Source organism: Musa acuminata, chromosome BXJ1-11 (assembly GCF_036884655.1).
Source record: "Musa acuminata AAA Group cultivar baxijiao chromosome BXJ1-11, Cavendish_Baxijiao_AAA, whole genome shotgun sequence".
NCBI classification, from domain to species: Eukaryota; Viridiplantae; Streptophyta; class Magnoliopsida; order Zingiberales; family Musaceae; genus Musa; species Musa acuminata.
The window spans coordinates 6,637,968-6,648,367 of NC_088337.1; the positions used below are offsets into that span (position 1 = coordinate 6,637,968).

A 10,400-nucleotide genomic window follows, 5' to 3' on the forward strand; every position below is an offset into this window, starting at 1 on the left:
TGATGATAAGGGAATCTGCTGTTCTTGACGTCGTTCAAGGAAGGAGTGCAACATGTAGGGTACACCAAGAAGCAGCAACAACGGAGGAGATGCCGTTGCTGAACTACCAGGAAAGTGGTTACCGAGCTATCTCAAGCCAACCGTGAGCTCTTGCCATGTCGCTCGCTGCCTGCGGATACCCCAGGAGCCGGAAACACAACTCCGTGGCTCCACCGGATGCTACTTCTTCCGAGAAACGTGGAAGGTCGATCTACAGAGCAAGTTCACTGCCCTCCATATCTCCGCGAACTCCTGCAGCAGCAGTCTGCTCGAGAGGGACAACGGCAAGAACTGAGACAGCGAAGTGGAAGAAGACAAGACATTCGCGGAGAGGCAGGCGAACGGGAGGAACGAGCCGACGCCGGTGACAGAACGGAGTCAGAGCACTTGTCGGAGCGTTTGAGATCGCCATCGCACCGAGAAAGCCGGAGGGCAAGTCGAGTGCGCATCAGCAGTCGAAGGGATGGAGAGGGTGGAGGCGAGGGAGACGAAGCCAAAGAGATTTAAATATTATTATATTGAAAAATAATATTTAAATCTAAGCTTATATAATATTTAAATCGCCATCGTAGAAGCACACAAACTAAGCTTATAAAATATTTAAATATTATTTTATTGGTTAATGGGTTTTTTATTAATTAATGATGTTGGAAAAATATTGCCGATCATATTTGATTTATCGTGAAATTATTAATGTTTTAGAATCATATAAAATACATTTACAAATCATTTTTATTCTTTTATTAAAATTTGTAAGAACAAGATTTGATGAGCTGAGCTTGATTGTTAATACATAAATTACTGAGAGAAACCCAAAGGTAGACAAATAATCATGCAATTACCATTGCCGAAAACCTGATATCTTAGAGAATATAAAGCACAATGTTTTAAAAGCTTTACTGATGGCATCTGCTGCATTCATTCCAAATACAAGAAAACATTGGTATCATCAGAACATAAACTAATCAACCAACATGAACGATAACTTAACCTACTATAATTTGTTTCATCCAAAGCAATAATCCCTCTACCACTGACGTTCTTCGGTCAAAGTCTCTCCTTTTTTTCATGGTTTCCATGCTCAGAGCAGGAGAGAAGTACTAACACATCTACGAATATATATCGAACTTTGAATCCAAGCTCAGAGAAAATAACCCTGAAATGACTCGGCACAAATTAATCTGCATAGAATTAATATCTGATCTTTTAAAAAAAATATTTTCAACACTCTGAGATACATGATGAAAAAATTATTTTCAGTTGATTAATCTCTATACTCAACAAAACTAAGAAGAGAAGTGGGTAAAGGGTGATGATATAGACCATCACGTCAAAAATAATAAGCAAAAAGGCCATGAGAACCAAATACTAACAGAAAAATAAAATCAATAACAGTGAAAACAGTAGCAATGACTGAAAAATAGAGATAAAAAAAGAAAGCACGAAGAAAACTGAGATCCATCCATCGATCACTTATCAGATAAATGTGGCAGCCTTAAATTTGCAGGGGGGCCAACGAGCTGAACACGCCCCACAATCGTGTGGCAGCCTCACGCTGGTGGATCTCTCTGTAGGCACTATGCAAAAGGTGGCTTGTTATCCGAGCAACAAAGCACCCGTTGTCTGAATTAGTGCCATTTATAAGACTGATTGATATATATTCATGAACTTATAAACTACATAAACATCAAGGAAAGATCAAGAAAAGTGTGGTTTTTGGATGTGAGAAGATATGGCCAGGTATTGTGGCGTTGGACTGACGAGATGAGGAATCCAAGCAATCTTCGCCTGGCGGTCTGATGTCGGCTCCATGCGGCAGACAGGGATATCGCCAAGGATTACAAGAGGCGCCTGCTGTTTGACTCTGTTTCAAGAGCCTAGACTAAAAAATCAAGAAAATGCACACGAAAAACCAAAAAAGAAAAGAAGACAAAAAGGAGAGAAGCAGAAAATGCCTCAACAGAAAGATCTTCACAGAAAGAGAGAAGAGGGGAGGGTGAATTACCAATATATAGAGAGAGGTGGAGAAGAGGAAGAAAGCGAGAGCGCCGCAGGGAGGAGAGGTAGGGGTCGGGGTTTAGGGTTCGCGATTTGCTTTTGCCGCGTAATGTAGCGGCCAAGCAGCGTGATGGGATCAAATCTATGGTCGAACACGTTTGTCGTTGCTGATTGGTTGTTCCACTTCCGTTTGATCTCGGTTCAGGTTGGACCGGCGTTTTTAAGATCTAGGAGACTGGCCCGGCCCGGCCCAATCCAACTCCGCCCATCTTGAAACTAGCACGGAAAAGGATACCCACTACAGCTGTTCTCAAAACAAATTGTAGATTTGATTGGAAGTTATATGTGAGTTATGATTTGTCCAAACTATGATTCAATTCAATACAATTAACTTATTGTCCCCAAACTAAAAATAATAATTTAGTATTTAAATTTCATGTTATATGAATAAAGGGCTAATCTAAATGTTTGCTCATGATGATACTTGAAAACATGTAGATAATATGAATAATGCCAAATGACAAACCAGCACATGGATGACTTGATTCACGATACATGAAATGCATTGAACATTATGAAACATATGCCTCCTAATATTTTTGCAAAAAAGAAACTATATTACTTTAGAAGTCTAACACATCATCTGCTCTTGAAATCAGCATAAAAGAAAAGTTGCAAAGATCAAATCGGTCACCATTTTATCCTAACAAAATTTGGCAACCACTTATCACATCTATTTCCTTCTCTCAAAATATTGGTCAATTTTCATTCAGAAAGATTCCAAACAAACATTTTATTCACTATTTTTCTATGAGAGATTCAACTACTGGTATATATGGTCTATCTGATGACCAATGTTAACTTCAATTACACTAGTATAAACTATTATTTTAAAGGACAAAAAGAAAAAAGCACTTGTTACTCTTATTTGATAATTAACAAAGAAATGATACTGCATCAAGAGAATTAACTGGGTCAGATACCTAAGGTCTTTAGTATGCAACTACTCAATTGTTTGATCCAAAATAAGTGGATCATAAGAGTATTGGTTCATGAACGGGGTTTTAGCTGATAGTTGTTGGACAGACTAGAATATAACATCAGTAGCATGCATCGGTTTTCCAGTTATGAGTCTGACTTAAGCAAAAGACCTAATCATGCCGACTATGATACAAGCAGTTATTTATCTTGGCTGGTTTGTTTGTGTTTCAATTGTTGACCTAATTCTGATGAGAAATGATTCAGTTCCATATTAGAGGAGAAATAATACCATGGTTATGCTCACTTTACTAGTCTAGAACAATCGTATGAAAGAAATGCATCAATAGACTTGAGTCACATTACCTGGTTCTGAGTCTTGTGGCACCAAAGAATAATAGTCACTGTGTTCTTTCACCATCCAACAGGCTTCAGAACTCTTGAGCTCCATGACGATGTGTAAATGTGTGGATAACCAAATTGTGCAGGTCATGTGAGAGATTCTGCCCAAATCCGAGAGAGAGACATCAGAGCAGCACAGGCAAACTTTCTGGTGGCTGTCATCTTGGCACTGATCGAAACTTGTTGGTGAAAAACTAAATGAGGAAATCGAAGAAAACAAGATTAGTGCCAACTCTTCTACATTTACCAACCTTATAAGATCATAAAAAGTATATATGACTGTACAGTACCATGAGAATCAAGTATGCATGTACAAACATATCAGAAACCTCTCCCCTTGATTGAGGTGGAAGAAGGGTTTCGTGGTAGTGTTCTTCATTGTATCCTTCATATGTACAGAAGACCATGAACATATATCAACCAGTTGCTATATCAAACCCATATGTTTCTATCTCAACTGTTATTTCACAACTAAGTTTTGCTTTCTTCATGCTCGTCAAACAGAGTACCAAACAAACATGTGTGTACATACACATCAGAAACCTCTCCCCTCGATTGAGGTGGAAGAAGGGTTTCATGGTAGTGTTCTTCAATGTATCCTTCATATCTACAGAAGGCCATGTGTGTACATACACATCAGAAACCTCTCCCCTCGATTGAGGTGGAAGAAGGGTTTCATGGTAGTGTTCTTCAATGTATCCTTCATATCTACAGAAGGCCATGAACATATATCGATCAGTTGTTATATCAAACCCAAATGTTTCTATCGTAACTGTTGTTTCACAACTAAGTTTTGCTTTCTTCATGCTCATCAAACAGAGTACCAAACAAAATTTGAGTGGTCTAAACTTTTGTTCATCATCTTCAACAGAGATCTAAATAGAAGCTCAGTCTAGAATTCACAGAGGCTAAACATGACCGTGGAAAAGTTGGATCTCAGCTAGATCCATACAAAAAGTACTACCTCTCTAGTGTCATGATTAGATTTAGAACTAACTGGATCCTGCATGACTTGGATCAAAAACAAATAATTAGCTTACCAAATCAACTTTAGTTACAAAACTATACAATGCATTGGAGCCATGCTTGCCTGCTCCAATCATCATCAAATCTACTAGATCTGATGATTTGGCACACAATGGAAACATGCCACCCTGTTTAGATTGGGTCTATGATGGTTGTATGTATTTTATTGCCTCTACAAACAACATTATACAGTCCCATTACACGATGATTATCAAAATATTGATAAGCCAGCTCTTTTAATATTTCAAAATAATACAAGGTTATTTCTGGCCCATAGTGTCTCAAATAACAATCCATTATGTATCCCTACAGTCTACTATGTGTTTAGTATGCTTCCGACATATCATGTGTCTCGAATCCAATGGCAATATTCCAGACTGCTCAATTTCTAAATAGCCTTGGCACCATGATAAGGCTGTCCTTTTGCAATTTAGGTTATGGAGGTTCAAGTCGTGAAAACAATCAAGTTTGAGACAAACATAGAAAGAAAACAATTAGATTTAACTCTGTAAAGAGAAGGTACATAGGACTTCTCTAGATACTCGATTCCTTAGATGTGTCCTATATTGGGGTAACCCAAATTTTTCTATCAAAACAATCATGAAACAGTATAAGAATTCTACAACTAAAACTAATCAAGCAAATGATGCAATTGATATTGCATACACCACAACTACACAAAGAAGCTGCTTAACCGATTTTACCTATATCGAAATTACACATTAGTATTCTGTGAAACTGATATCATCCCAGAATGTTGTAAACCATATAAAAGATTGACTACTCTGGTACTGGTGAAACGTGTCCCCTTATGGATTCAAAACATAGAGCCAAGAGAAGGAAAAAGTACATTTTCCTCTGTCACTGACTGATTTCAGGGAGATGATTCATTTGAACACACCATGGCAAGGATATCATCAGAATTTGGCTCTAATCCATGATAATGCTCCACAAGAGTTGCCAACAGGCTAAAGGACAACACTGGAAGTTTTGTAAGATCCACCTTACAAGAATTCGACAGATAAGGAAACTCTGAAATTGACCTGGCTTTATTCTTCATATGTATGGAGGCATATTTTCTCAAGTAGCAACGGCCAATCTTCACCAGGTTGCGTTCAACTCCACTGATACCCTAAAACCCTATGTAGATATGAGGCTGTTTGTTTTCAGCCTTTGCATGTAGTCTGAAAACCCACAACTATATTGTACATGAGGCCAAGCACCATTAATTGGCTTCACCTGAGCCTGTTGCTCAAAGACTGGATGCTATGTTTGATCATGACCTGAACTTGTTCCTAATAATTTAACACATGAACTAAGTAGATGCTTCAAATAATCATCTAAGATATAATTTAACAGATTAGAGCAATCCAATGCGATTCCTTCCAAGACCTGTGCTTCTGCTATTTTCTGTATCCGTTTCTTTGAGTCTCAGAATGACAATTCTCTGCAGTAAATGTTGCTACTCGGACTAGCACTGTTAGTAGATGCTACTAAACACAAAGATCTTCGTGCCCGATGATCATAAGGCAGCACCTGTTGAAGTCTCGTTTGCTCAGCTTCTGCGCCTATAGCTTATCCATATAGCCAAAATATCTTCGGGAACGCTCAGGTCCACGCTTTTTAGCTATCTGCGACTTGAGGTCACTGAGATTGATCCGATGGTATGCGAAGCTGCAGCATCGGCATGTCCCAGTGCCTAGCGGCCACATAACACACCAGATCAACATAAAATTAGTATTCCTATTTGGTCCTTCCAATCTTTTCTCTCAACCAAAGAAGGGCTAAATCTTGATCCACTTCCAACGGATTCCAAAAGCTATAATCAATCTCCTCCTCATCGCATAAAACCCCAGAGCAAGAAGGGACGATAAACATCCACTTGGCGAGCAACGATCCCAAAATCGAAGTAACTGGGAAGGCCTCGCACGGGAAGAGCATCGCGATCAAACTGGATCGAAACCATAGAAGAGCTGAACCCACCCAGTGGAACAACCAATTCAGGGGCCAGAAGCTCAAGAAAGATCGCATTCCTTGCAGAAAAATTGCTCGTTATCGATGCTGTGAAGCTCGATCCCGTGCCAACCCGAGCAGGCGCGGAATCACACCTGGACGGCAGGAGGGCGGAATTTCAAATCGAGAGCGGGGGAAGGGGAGGGAAGCAGAGGGACGAAGCAAGCAAAGAAAGGTCGAACCTTGAGGATACGAATGCGAGGAAAGGCTCGACCGAGGGAGGGCTTATGGAGCTCAGAGAAGCGAAGGGAGCGCTGCGATTCCTCCCCCCTTTCTCTCGATGAAATCCTCTGCTTCTTCTTCTCCACTTCGTTCAGCTCTTCACGCCTTCGTTTCGTCTCTCTCCTTCGGCTGACTTAAAGAGGGAAAAAGGAAACATAAATTTAAAATTAGAACACTATACCTTAATGCCTATATATATTACTTAATTATTTATATTTTTTTATCAATAATTGAGTTATATTTTAGGTATTTTACCAATAAAATCCTTCCTATTCGTTGGTATCAACTGGCTCTCCCTTAATTAGTTTTTATCTAAGAACTTTTTTATCAATTTATTAAAAACATCTTCGACTCTCCATTCATCATCGCTACTCGCCATCATTACTCTTTGAGTGTTATCATCTCTATCACAACTGTCCCTGCTCTCAACATGAGCAGTGCCTCCCTTTCTTTCTCCCCTTTTCTCCTCCCTTATCCTTGCTTCAATGAAATATTTTATTTTTGCTTCTTCTCTACTTTGTATAGCTCTTCATACCTTCTTTTCGTCTCTTTTCTTCGGATGATTTCTTTCGATCGTGATGACGATACAACGAGATAAAAAAGAAAAAAAAATTGAAATTAGAATACTACCTTAATGTCTATATATATTACTTAATTATTTATATTTTATCAATAATTGAGCTATATTTTAGGTATTTTATCAATAAAATCTTCCATCGTGTGTATCAAATGACTCTCCCTTTATTAGTTTTTATCTATGAGTTTTTTTATCAATTTAATAAAAATATCCTTATCCCTCTATGTAACTTCTCCCAAAATTTTATAGATGCTTATTTGTAAAAATGAGGAATTAGCTCAGATTTCTTTTGTATTAAATAATTTTATATTAAAAGTTTATGGCTAGGGACCTAAATGCGAATATTAGAAATTTGATATGATTTATAAAAGATTCAGATTTAAGTTAAAGAAAAAAAAATGATGAACATGTATCACTAGCTAACTTAAGGTTTGTGATACCTATGTTTGTTCTAAGGATGACACATTGTCATGGACTTAGCTGGTTTTGCCTAAGTCGTGCGGCACCCTTGCGTATTCGTCCGCAAAGGTCAGCCTCCCCGAAGCCTCCAATGGTCCCTTAGGACCCACAAAAGAGAGAACATGATAGAGAAAACGTCTCACTCGGGATCCACAAGCAAACATCTCCGAAAACACTTTATAGACAATACAAATTACAAACAGACTTTACAAGCTCTGAATAGTTGCACAACAAAGGGTAAAATGATCCATTACAGATCGAAAATCTATCACATGTGTCCACATGACACAACCTTTATTTACAAGCCTAAAGCGGCCACCAACCTAACTAAAATGAGACTATTAAGCCCTCGGTCGTCCCTCTACATGCTATACAAAGTATGAAAATACCAAAAGACACAGACATACATAAGCATTACATCAAAAATCCTATTTAGAAGTTTGTCCGTGACATTCTCCCCCACTTATTCCTTCGACGTCCTCGTCGAAGCCTTTGTCGACACTGCAACTCCTCGCCTTTGCTGAGTCTTCAATCTTCTACTCTAGCTGCAATGCACCTCCTGACTCCTAGCTGCTCTCTGCTGTTGTTTTTGAGTAGTCGAACCTTTGATCTGTCATGCTGCTTCAACTCGCCAATGACTCCGACTCTAGTGTGGGGTTGGCTGAGTTGTGTTAATCCATGTTGGTTCCTGCGGATCCTCCAGACGAAGGAAAAGACCATCCTTACTACGCTAGTCTCTCAAATGCCTCATGCTGCTTGAACTAGGTGAATGCTTGTTGGAGCTTTAACGAGCATCGTCTCGTAAACTTCTGAAGTTTTGGGTCTTTCCTCCACAACATTTACTCATTGACTCTTCTTTCACTTAGTTATCACATCCAAGTAGGTTCGCATCACTTCCGCTTTTGATTGGCATTTCGTTGGGAAATGAAGTGGACAATCTACTCTCAATAACACTGATCACCGTTGGTGAGGATTTGACAACTATTGTCTTCCATTATCTTCGAAGGGTCTTTGAACATATGCAGAGCTCCTTTGCTGAATAGATAAGAGAATTGGGGTACTCGGTTTCGCCCATTCTCTCAAGGATTGAGAAGGCAAAGGTTACTTAACTTCGCCCGCCTCCTCGAGGTTGTACTCCATGCATCGAGCTGGTTACTGGCCTTCGCCTGCTCTTTGCTCACACTTCTGAAGCACTTGAAGTGTTTGCACTCCTTGCGCTGAGTTAGCTACTGTGATTCGCTTTCTCAATGCCATCGAACTTCTGGAATGCAAGAAGTTTTCACCCCAACTTGGAGTAATTCTCTAATAGATTTGGTCGTCTCTGGGATTGTACCGTCTTCTCCATCAACCCTACCGCCTACTCCCCTGAGTAGCAAAGGTACATCACCGCGTACTGCTTGCTTCATTCCTTGGTCGTGTACTATTGCATGACCCGAAGTCCTTCACTTTCGTCTATCTTGATGAGAAGCTCATTGACACCAGTCTTACGAAGTTCCTTGGCCTCTACCCTTCAGCCTTGTCTCGGTACTTGGAGTTTGTCTCTGCATGCTCCACCTCCTCGGCTCCTTTTACGACCAAACGCTCTCCCTCAATGAGAGCAAGGGATCAATGCCTTTTACGGAAGTCCCGCCTCTACGATACCATAGCGCTTCCATGCCCATGGTCCTACTATCCGTCGCCTCGCATCTGCATCCCTTTTCTTCATGATCAGTAGATATGTCTCCATGGCACTCATCTGAGTCCATCTCCATTCTAACTGATGCTTGATTTTGGGTAGCTAAGTCCCTCTAGACTCATTGTCGCTTCCTTGCCCCTTTCGACCCCCTGCTTCAACACCTCTGTATTCTCCAAGCAGCTCCCTTTGGTCGATAGAAAGACAGACGGCAACTCCCATGCATGGCCTCTGCCATCACGTTGTAGGATTTGCATTGATTCTATTCTCCTTAGCTTCCTTGGTAGCAACGTTCGCTTACTCGACCTTGTCCTCTGACTTACCGAGCTACCTTAAGCGAATATGAGCTCTGGAGCAGTCCAACTCTCCAGCTGCTTCGATCATACCTCTGTATGATTAAGTCCCTCCCATGGGACTCACTGGTACTTGCATTTAAACTTTTCCCTTGGTGGAACACAACCCCCATATACTGATGACCAATGTTTTCATCCGATGCAAAATTCGATGCACGCACGGAAGACCCGCCTCTACGGTACCATAGCCTTCACTCCTTGAATTCATAGCCCTTCTTACCGTCATGTTGTTCACCGAAGTAGAGCTTCCAGTAGCTCCCGATCATACCTTCGTATGATCTAGTCCCTCATGGGACTAGGTTGTGTGTATCGCATTGCCACAAACTACTGTTCCACCACGATCCGTTGTACCATGTCTATTGCATTCTGATCCTTGTGGGATGAACTCGAATTGTGAACCCTTCATGTATGGCCTCTGCCAATACATCGCAAGGTCTCTTCCACCTTCGATTTTGTTCGCTCCTTTGGCAATCGACCTTCATCCACCCACTCTTGGGTCACACCTAGATGAAGCACCGCTCTAGGACAGTTCGTCGCCTAGTAGCTCCCGAAGTCCCCCGACTTCGCTGTAATTAGTGCACCATTGTCTGGATCCTGGGCCTCTAACCCTACCAGCACAATCTTCGTTGTGCACTGCTTCCTTCATAGCAACTTAAATGAC

The 10,400-nt window shown here is 40.6% G+C and overlaps 1 long non-coding RNA gene across 1 annotated transcript; it reads right to left on the minus strand.

Annotated features, from left to right (window-relative positions):
* Positions 1-912: 912 nt before the first annotated feature.
* On the minus strand, positions 913-2,135 carry LOC135596579 (uncharacterized). Its single transcript, XR_010480967.1, has 2 exons — positions 2,045-2,135; positions 913-1,903 (listed from the first exon to the last, which is right to left on the minus strand). It is a non-coding gene; the product is annotated as an uncharacterized LOC135596579 (long non-coding RNA).
* Positions 2,136-10,400: the final 8,265 nt, after the last annotated feature.